The 11,438-nt window shown below is 34.2% G+C and overlaps 1 pseudogene; it reads right to left on the bottom strand.

Moving 5' to 3' along the window:
- Positions 1–1,090: 1,090 nt before the first annotated feature.
- LOC124890385 overlaps positions 1,091–11,438 on the bottom strand; it is a 20,578-nt pseudogene continuing 10,230 nt past the window's right edge.

Here is an 11,438-nt window from a genome sequence, read left to right as displayed (position 1 = left end):
ATTTTTACCCTTGTTGAACTAAATTAGGTGAGTTCAAGGTGTACTAATTTAGTTCATTTGTCGTTAGTTCTTAGATTCTACATATGTTTTATTATTATGGATAAAAGGTGTCTTTTTCCCTATATTTTACTTTAGTTGTTAAAAGTGTTTTAGACCTAGGATGTGTTTAGTAGGAAAGAAAATATTTTCTTAAAAATAAGTAGGTTTCTTAAAATAAGTTATCACGTCAATTAAGCATATAAATTATACTATTCTAATATAAAATTTAAGTCTAACAAATCATAGTTTATAATTACATTTAGATGTGTGAAGATCAAAAAATAATTGTGCAAATAAAAAATAATTTTACCTTTTTTTCTAGATTATTTTATTCTAATAAAACAAACTTCAAAAATCACACCATAAAAAAAAATTACATGAAGTTGAATATCTCATTAAAACGACAAATATAATTAATATCCTTACAAAGCATTTAAGGAAAAATGATGGATCTACATTAATTTAGAAAAAGTTTCATGATTATTTCATCATTATAAATTTGTGACCTACTTTTAAAACTATAGTATAAAAACAAACATTCTAAAATTTTATGAAATGATAATTTTGCCCTTGATCGTCCTCCAACTCACTCTTCTATATAGTAAAAATATAATATAAAAAGTGAAATGATTTTAGCAAAAGTTCTAGTAGAGATTCTAGTTCTACAATCCAAAAACTAGTTTATTTATATTTCAACACGTGGTTGAATATAATTTTCAATTTTCAATTTTCAACAAAAAGAACTTAAAACAAGGCTATTTTAGCAACTTAATTTAAGCCATTAATTAGTAAATTCCATCGTTTCATGACTAATATTCATGAAATTATTTCACAATAAGTCAAAAATGACAATTAACTTAATTATCATAGATTAAACTACATTCCCAATGCAAAGATCGTATCATTTAAACCAAGTAATAATCCTAAAGAATCATTAGAAAAGAGGTTCTCTTTCAAAAAGGCCCAGCACAATAAAACAATAAGAGAGAGATATTGTTCATGCAAATTAATTATTTGCTATCATCCTTTTTGGAAGATCTACTGACCACTTTTAAGCCAATTTACCCTCTCTTTTTAACAATTCTAGTAAGAAATCATTCCAAATGTCAATAGGTCCCGGCAAACACCAGTGAACACAGTCATTAGGCTTTCCAATCTTTGGGAAATGGCCATTATTTCTAGGATGACCATCTGGTCTCAACAATATGATGGGTCGTGTTATATCTAACAACCCAAATTTCAAACCTCTCTTTCTCCCTTCTTTTTGTGCAATCTCAAGTTCTTGCAATTGAATCTTGTAAAACTCCAAGTTATAATCATTCTATACTTTCTCGTTCCTTTCTCGTTCCTCCTAAAGGGCATTGTCTTATTACAATCTCCCTCTTCTTCCCAAGTTCCATTCTCATAATGGCCTGGTGAAAATGTCCTTAAAGATGTCACACCCTTATAGTTTTTGAGGTTATTAATGGCACGGAAATCTGTTCAAAATGCCTGTCGATAACTGAAATGCGATTTTGCCAAACGACTAACATGGGATCGGAGACAGTCTTGACAACCAATGAGGCTATGGTTTAAGTAAAACATGGCTGGATGGAAGAACCAGTGGCCAGCAGATATGATCACATAATTGAAACTTTCGATTTTTATCGTCCAAGATTCATCTATTTCATCCAGATATAAATAAACGGTCTTTTCCATTCTTACTAAATTGGGTGACCAGAATAGGGACATGTTGAAGTTGTATTCTCTGTATTCGTAACCGTTGATCTCGTCTATTGTAACAGGATTTGCAACCTGAAACAAGTATTAAGCTTTGCTTATTAACTTTTGTATACACTTTTAGGAATAAATACTAGGATAAGGTTTATGTTGATGCCGTAAAATATCATGTGTCAATATTCCAAGGTTACTTAACGTCTTAGGTGCATCAACCACTACCAATTCAATGGTAAGGTCCATCTTACAAGAGCATTTTAATACATAACCAAATTTATAAGAAATTGTAACTGCATATCAGTTTTTTTTTTTTTTTCAATAATTAATATTTATCCACTTGTATTATAATTAGGTTGCTGATCAATCAATTCGTATTTAAAATAAAGTTGAAATTAAGTAGACTTGAAGCAACCATAACTAACCTTGATTGACTAAAGAACATACGTCTTCGTCGTCCCAGTTCCCCCAACTATTTCTCTGTCCAGCTTTACTTGTTCATATTTGACTTACACTCTTCAAGAAACAATAAATGGAGTAGTAATTTTACTATATCACTCTTATTAATTATGTAAGTCATCTAAACGTTGGTAAATGAATAATATTTAATAGCACGACAAAATAATAAATTATCTCTTCATTTTTTGAATTGTATCAATAAAGATAAACAAATATTTTTAATATACTAGACAACTAAAGATGCATGGAGGGAATTAAGTTTTTTGATCTAAGAGGGGAGAGGCATAAACTATTGCCTTTTTTCCCAACTCTCAAGAAATATTCAAAACTAGATGGCCCGTACTTGTGCTGAGCACGAGATTATGATCAATATAATTGTTTGTTCACTTTGCTGATACACTACCAAAGAACGTCGCAAGCAGTTGATTTAAGAGATTACGTCGGTCTGTAAATTCTTCAATCCGAACTCCGAGCTTAATTTGAAAAAACTACTTAACTTTTCTCCATAAAAAAACCCATTGCATTGATCGCAAGGTTAGTCTACCAGTAATGAACCTATTAGAATGTAATATATAGATTCACACACAAGAAATTTACCAATTAAAAAAGTATTCACTAGCTAATGGCACCAAGTGGACCCATCTTAAACTCGTTCAAGCATAAGTTTAAGTATTCTGCATCCTTTCTTGTACGGCAACATGACATTTTCTCCCGAACTTATCGAAAGAAAAATTGTCTGTCAAGAAAGTAAAATCCAAATATGTCATATATGTGCTGTACAATATATGTGCAAAGTAAAAGTGTAGATCCTGGTTTAGATGGACAGGTGGGCCTTAAAGAAGAGCTCGGAGATTTGTTGCTTGCTTCCCACGTTTATCATAGTAGCAGTCGGTAATGTCTTTTTCACGAGAACACATCTGAAGAAACATAAAGATTCACTTTTAATTGAAACCTCCACAATCATTTTAGTTCACATCTTTCTAACTCATTTCTAGTAATCTTTTTGAAACACCATGTCTTAAATTCCCACTACTTAAAAAAAAGGAAAAACGACCACAAAAATCGGCAACCAGTGGTCGGTTTTCCCCAAATTTCGACCATAAAACCGATCAAAGTTTGTGGTCGGAAAAATAGCGGTGACTTTTTAAAAACCGACCACGAGTGGTCGATTTTTTTAAAAATATATATTTATTTTTAAAATTAATTAGTATTTAATTTAAATTGAAAAAATATTTTTAGGAAAAAAAACGACCACAAGTGGTCGGTTTGTTATAAAATTAATTTATTAATTTAATAAAAAACCGATCACGTGTGGTCGGTTATTTAATAAATTAATTAATTAATTTAATTTAAAACCGACCACAATTGATTGGTTTTTATTATAATTAATAAATTAATTTTATAAAAAATCGACCACTTGTGGTCGGTTTTCTGCCAAAAAAATATTTAAAAATCGACCACTTGTGGTCGATTGTTGTGGGAATTGAAAAAATAAAATTGAAAACTCAAATACAGCATGCAACAACAACAATATACAACAGTAACCAAAATGAAAATACAACAACAACAACAAAAAATTAAATGGAAATTTTCAAAAGTGTACAACACATACAAAATGTCCAAGAAAGGTGAATACGAAAAAACTACAACAATAGTTTCAAACAACAAAATGTCTAAATTTAAAGTACAAGACATACAAAAATAATAAAACTAGCAGTCACCATCATCATCGAATTCGTCCTCGTCTTCCATATCATTATCCGTGCTGAAATCATCTAGAGGGCCTAGACCTTTTGCAGCCCAAACTGCATCACCAGGACACGGAGGAATAACCCCGCAGCCTGAATGAAAGAATTGAACTGCTGCTGCAGCATCCTGATTTGTGATGTTGTTGCCTTCTCCATCTTCTTTTGCCTAGCACTCTGTTCAGCATACCCCTCTTTTTGTTCAACAAACTCTTCAGTGAGTTGAGAAATCATATTTTGTAGTCTTACAATGGTTTCTGTATCAACCGAAGAGCTAGAGTATGCAGGGCCGGACGAACACCTAATATTATCGCCAAAAAATTTTGTGTGACATCCGTAGAAATGACCTCTATTTGCAGGACCCGAAGATTTTTTTCATAACTCATTCCGTACATGCTGGGGTATCGAGTCACCCTAACTTTCAGGAGGATGACTACTACAATACTCACCAACAAGACGCCTAAATTCGTCCTAAATTTGAAGCAAAGTTAATACTAACAGTCAAAAAATAGTAAAGTAGTTATAATTGAATAATATCAACTTTGAGAAAAAGATTTATAAATTCAAAATTTTTTTCTTACGTGGACAACTTTTGCACGAGGTTCAACCCAAACATCTTCATCAGTCGGATTTTTTTCTTTCTCAGACGAGTCTCGTCGAAAATCTCATCATTTAGTAGTTCCCTACCCTGTTCTTTTTCCTGCATATGAAAAAATTATCAACGTTCAAATATTAAAAAAATTTAAATATAAACAAAGAATTAAAATTGTAAAAGTTACATACCAATTTTTCCTTCACAGTAAGAGTACTTCTGGCACCCACAGTATGTAAGGAGCCACCCTTGGATGATGCCCGAGCTCTCTTTCCTTTTTCCCTTAATAATTGGTATTCTGGGTTATTCCAATGGCACTGATACAGTGACCACATAGGTTGAGGAATCCACTTAGGTTTTACCGATTTCCTTCGGTCATAATCCAAGAGATCGTTAAATCTGGCTCTACATCTTATGAAAAAGTTCTTCTTTATAAGAAATTAATTTGCATCATCCCACCAGTAAAATTTCTAAAACCAAAATATAATATTCAATCTTGTGTTCTAACAAATTTTTAATAAGTAGTCGATAAGTTAAATCCTTACCTTAAATTCTTTAAACATTCTCTCCTTGTCAAGTTCTGGAACTATTTGCCAGCTGGTCCAGTAGCCGTTGAAGTGCCGACTAATGCATATTCGCGCTGTTTGTCCAACTCCAGCATCCGACCTAAACCTACAACACAAGATCAAATAGTAATTTCATCGAGAATAATCAAATAGTAATGAAAAAATGAGTAACGTTATTATATTTAGAAATCTTACCCTCTCGCAACTGGAATAATATAAATCCTTGCAGAATCATCACTATCTCCTGGCTGCCTAGTAAATGATGGTGATGCACTGGCGTGGGCGGATCTGAAGTAGCAGATAGAGTGCCTCCAAGCCGAAGATTCGACAACCCAATAGATCTAGCAGAATCACTGTGCGAAGCTGTATGACTACTGCAGGAGGGTATCGATGATGGTAGATATATGGAGGGGCCAGCGGCCATCCGATAGTACTGTGCTGGTGGTGGCACGGTCATCAAAACAGAATGGGTCAGTGTAGACCCATGTAGTGGCCCCACATACATAGGAGTAGGTATCAAATCCTCGGACGACCTAGAATATAAGGGTCGTCCTGGCCCGTCAGCACACCGACCCTCAGATATATGAATACCTGTCGGTCGTCTATAAGAAGGAGGTTGTTTTTTCTTTTTTGGTTTCGTAGTACCTACCTTTCCCTTACCTTTGTCATATCTGCCGGACATCTAATTTATGTTAACAAGTAGTTAGTTCCTACAACATGAATATATAAATAAGAAAACATTCCAAGTAAGTAATTTCAAGTTACGAATTCATATTTCAAACAGCCCCAACAACACAAAATATAGACAAGAATATTTTTATTACTATATAAATCATGGAAAAGTGGAAACAACAAACTTAAACAGTATATTACATATCAATCTTAAACAAGAAACATAAAGGTAAATATATAGTACAAAGTATCAAGACATCAATACATAATAAATACAACCTACACAACTAATCCTCATCTTCTGAAGACTCTCCACTAAACCATTCACCCTCTTCGGAGGTTTCCTTATCTCCTACCCACTCAGCCTCTTCTTCGGTAATATTAACTTCTTTAAATATATTTTTTGGGTGATTCAAATCATCTACTAATTCAACGTCCACTAGTTGGTGATCAATCTGCATTTCATTTTGATACGTAGTCTCCAGCACATTCTCAACTTCTACCCGGCCTATAGGCTTTGTTTTTATTACAGCCCACCAATCAGACTTGTCATTACATAAAGGATAAGGAGCATAATACACTTGTTTAGCATTTTGCGCTAGAACAAATAGATCGTAAATAGGATACGACCTATTGTGCTTTACGTCAATGATGTTATGCTCCTTATGTACTCTTGTGCCTACTGTGCTTGGATCAAACCACTTACATCAAAAGAGGATAATTTTTTTTATTGGGAAACCAGCATACTCCAATTCTAAGATCTCGTGTATAATGCCAAGTAATCAACATCATCATCACCCTTAACCCAAACACCACTATTATTTGTTTTCCTTGACCTGGAGTGTTGGTCGGTAGAAAAATTAAACCCATTTATTTTGTATTGGGACATTGCATTAGCTTTGACTGGACCCAAAGAAATATCTCTCACGAGATTATTGTATGTGGCTGCATTTGGTGAAAGGTGTACCTAAAAATATCATACATACATACATACATATATATATATATATATATATTTTAGTTGAGGAATGTGTAAATATTTAAGCTTTGTAGAAACATTAATACATTGACGAACCTCATTTTTAAACCATGATACAAAGGATGCATACAGTTGATTTTCGTGGAATTGTGTCTTAAATAAACTGAACATCCAACATGGGATACACAATTAGTTTCTTTAAGGGAATGAGTAAACAAACAAGATATGTTAAAATTTGAATCTCCTTACTTTAGAAAGGGCTCATTTTTGGGGCAATTCAGCAAGATATTCAAAGTTACTAATTTGCACTCCGTGGGAGAGAGCCGGCGAGGTATATTTTTTTAGCCTTATAACCAGATTGATTGAAAATTGATATCGGTTGTAAATGAGGCTCATTTACATCGTCCTGATGATGTTTCGGTCGGTTTCTTGAACAAGCAACTTCATTACGAAAGTAGTATGAACAAAATTGAGAAGTTTCTCTCGCAAGATATGCCTTAAATATAGAGTCTTCCACCCTATATTTATTTTTGGGATCCCTTTTCTATTTTCCAATTTCCCTGTACAATATTAAGGTTAGATGTTTACTATCTTTAAAAAAGATATGTATGCATTTAAATACGTTGCAAATGCTTACCGTTCAAATGGATACATCCACCTAGTTTGAACTGGACCGCCTAGCCGAGCTTTGTGTACAAGGTGAATGAGAAGATGTTCCATCACATCAAGAACGCAAGCAGTAAAATCTTCTCCAGCTTGTTGGTGATAACAACAATATTACTTTCCATTCGCGCCAGATTTTCTTCTATTAATGTGGTGGCACATAAGTCTTTGAAGAACAAACTGATCTCTGCTATTGGTTTCCATATGTTTTTAGGTAAACCAATAAAAGCAATTGGAAGTAATTTCTCTATGAAAACATGACAATCATGGCTTTTCATTCCATGCAAGATTTATTGAGTCATATCAACCCTCTTTCCCAAATTTGAGGCATATCCATCGGGCATCTTCAAACTTTGAACCCACTCACATATTTGATGCTTTTGGTCCAACTTGAATGTAAAACTAGCCTTGGGCTTAAGAACATTGCCGTTGGGTCCCTGCTGTAAGTGTAATTCTCTGCAGTTGTAATATCTGGTAAGTCAAGTCTGGCCTTAGGATTATCCTTTGTTTTGCCGGTGACATCCATAACTGTGTTGAACAAGTTGTCAAAGTAGTTCTTCTCAATATGCATGGCATCAATATTATTTCTAAGTAAATTATCTGGCCAATATTCTAACTCTCAAAATATACTTTGCTTATTCCAGTTATGCAAAACGCCATATCCATCAAGCCTGTACAATCGTTCCTCATTGGCTTTAGGCAAATCCTGAACTATTTTCTAGATGTCATGACCAGACAGCATTGGAGGTGGACCATCATATTCCCTTCTATTCCTTCTGAAGGCATTCTTGAGTCTCCTAAATTCATGATCAGGTGGCAAGAAACAATGATGACAATCAAACCATGAATTTTTCCTGCTAAGTCTCAATGTCAAAGATTATGTTTTTTCCATGAAGTATGATAAGCCAGCATTCCAATGGTCATCCACCCTGACAACATTCCATAAGCAGGAAAATCATTAACAGTCCACATTAGATATGCACGCAGATTGAAATTTTGTTTAAGAGAGATGTCCCATGTTTCAACTCCCTCATGCCATAAAATCTGAAGTTCATCTATCAAAAGTTGCAAGTACACATCTATTCCGCCTTTTGGATTACGCAAGCCGGGAATAACATAATTTAGAAATATATGGGGACTAATCACTAACATTTCAGGAGGAAGATTATAAGGAGTGATAAATACAGGCCAACATGAATATGGTGCACCACCAATTGAAAAATGAGAGAACCCATCCGCACATAATCCCAATCGAATGTTTTATGGCTCAGCTGCAAAATATGGATAAGTTGCATTAAAATGCTTCCAAGCCTCTCTATCAGATAGATGACACATAACACCAGGGGACCTTCTATTTTCATTATGCCATCTCATATGAGGAGCTGAGCTGTAGGAAACATACAACTTCTTTAACCTTGGTATAAGAGGTAAATAATGCATTGCCTTAATAGCAATTTGCTTCCCAGTAGAACCACGCTTATATCTAGAGTGCTGACAAAACTTACAAAACTCTAGGTTAGCATCTCCCTAAAAGTATAACATGCAATCATTTTCACAACAATCAATTCTAACCGAAGAGAGATCTAACCTTGACACTAATTTTTTTGCCTTAAAGAACCAAAAACCTCCAAGCCGGGGTGAACTAACTCTCTAATAAAGTCTATAATTGAGTCCATTCCTCCTTTCGTAATATTTCAGTCAGATTTAATACTTAATAATCTAACGAGAGTATGAACACCCGTAAAAAAAGGATGACTAGCAGGATGCAATTCTTCATAGAAATTGCCCGCTTTGCTATTAGGAACATCTTCAACATTTTCCCTAAAGTCAACCCCGTGTTGCATCCCAAAAGAAGCGTGCACCATTTCTGTCATCCTAGTATCTTGATATTCATTCTGCCCTGCAGACCTACTACTTTCTCCAACAACAAAGTTATTTTGCGCAGCATCACAATGAATACCACATATTCTTAAAAAGTCCTTGTGAAACCCCTTTCTATAAAGATGTTCCTTTACCTCTTCTTCACTTACAAGATTTATACCATTACACCTAACACAAGGACAATGAATTACCCGAAAACGTGTCCAAACATCAAGTGTATTAGCATGTTCGACAAATCTTTTGACACCCTCAACAAATTCCTCCCTAATACTCATTCTATTATCATTGTTTCGGTTATATATCTAGCTATAATCAGGTTTCATCTATAAAATCAATCAGATTCAACTAATTAGATCAAGTCAAAAAAACATAACCATTTTCAAGTGCCTAAGTCACCGAACAAACCAAATTCTAAACAACAAAATCCTATTCAAAGTTCCTAGACTTAATGATTTTCAAGCGACTAAGTCACCGAACAAACCAAATTCAAAACAACAAAATTCTATTCAAAGTCCCTAGACTTAACAATTTTCAAGTGACTAAGTCACCGAACAAACCACATTCAAAACAACAAAATCCCATTTAAAGTCCCTAAACCATTTTCAAGCGACTAAGTCGCCGAACAAGTTACATTATAAACAAAAAAATCACCTCTAAAATCCCTAGACTTAACCATTTTCAAGCGCCTAAGACACCAAACAAACCAAATTCTAAACAACCAAATCACATTCAAAGTCCCTAGACTTAACCATTTCCAAGAGACTAAGTCACCGAACAAACCAAATTCAAAACAACAAAATCCCATTTAAAGTCCCTAGAGTTAACCATTTTCAAGCGACTAAGTCACCGAACAAACCACATTCAAAACAACAAAATCCCATTTAAAGTTTCTATATTTAACCATTTTCAAGTGACTAAGTCACCGAACAAGTCACATTATAAACAAAAAAATAACCTCTAAAGTCTCTAGACTTAACCATTTTCAAGTACCTAAGACACCGAACAAACCAAATTCTAAATAACCAAATCCCATTTAAAGTCCCTAGACTTAACCATTTTCAAGCTCCTAAGTCACCGAACAAACCAAATTCAAAACAACAAAATCCCATTTAAAGTTCCTAGACTTAACTATTTTCAAGCGCCTAAGTCACCGAACAAACCAAATTCTAAACAACAAAATCCCATTCAAAGTCCCTCGACTTAACTATTTTCAAGCGTCTAAGTCACCGAACAAATCAAATTCTAAACAACAAAATCCCATTCAAAGTCCCTAGACTTAACCATTTTCAAGCGACTAAGTCACCGAGCAAACCACATTCAAAACAACAAAATTTCATTTAAAGTCCCTAGACTTAACCATTTTCAAGCGACTAAGTCGCTGAACATGTCACATTATAAACAAAAAAATTACCTCTAAAGTTCCTAGACATAACCATTTTCAAGCGCATAAGACACTGAACAAACCAAATTCTAAACAACCAAATCCCATGCAAAGTTCCTAGACTTAACCATTTTCAAGAGCCTAAGTTACCGAACAAACCAAATTCAAAACAACAAAATTCTATTTAAAGCCCCTAGACTTAACTATTTTTAGGCACCTAAGGCACCGAACAAACCAAATACTAAACAACAAAATCCCATTCAAAGTCCCTAGACTTAACCATTTTCAAGTGACTAAGTCACCGAACAAACCAAATTCAAAACAACAAAATCCCATTTAAAGTCCCTAGAGTTAACCATTTTCAAGTGAATAAGTCACCAAACAAACCACATTCAAAACAACAAATCCCATTTAAAGTCCCTAGACTTAACCATTTTTAGGCGACTAAGTCCCTGAACATGTCACATTATAAACAACCAAATCCCATGCAAAGTCCCTAGACTTAACCATTTTCAAGCGCCTAAGACACCGAACAAACCAAATTCTAAACAACCAAATCCCATGCAAAGTCCCTAGACTTAACCATTTTCAAGCGCCTAAGTTACCGAACAAATCAAATTCAAAACAACAAAATTCCATTTGAAGTCCCTAGACTTTACTATTTTCAAGCGCCTAAGGCACCGAACAAACCAAATACTAAACAACAAAATCCCATTCAAAGTCCCTAGACTTAACCATTTTCAAGCGA

This window comes from Capsicum annuum, unplaced genomic scaffold, assembly GCF_002878395.1.
Source record: "Capsicum annuum cultivar UCD-10X-F1 unplaced genomic scaffold, UCD10Xv1.1 ctg1707, whole genome shotgun sequence".
NCBI classification, from domain to species: Eukaryota; Viridiplantae; Streptophyta; class Magnoliopsida; order Solanales; family Solanaceae; genus Capsicum; species Capsicum annuum.
This window is presented reverse-complemented; position numbering and strand designations above follow the sequence as displayed.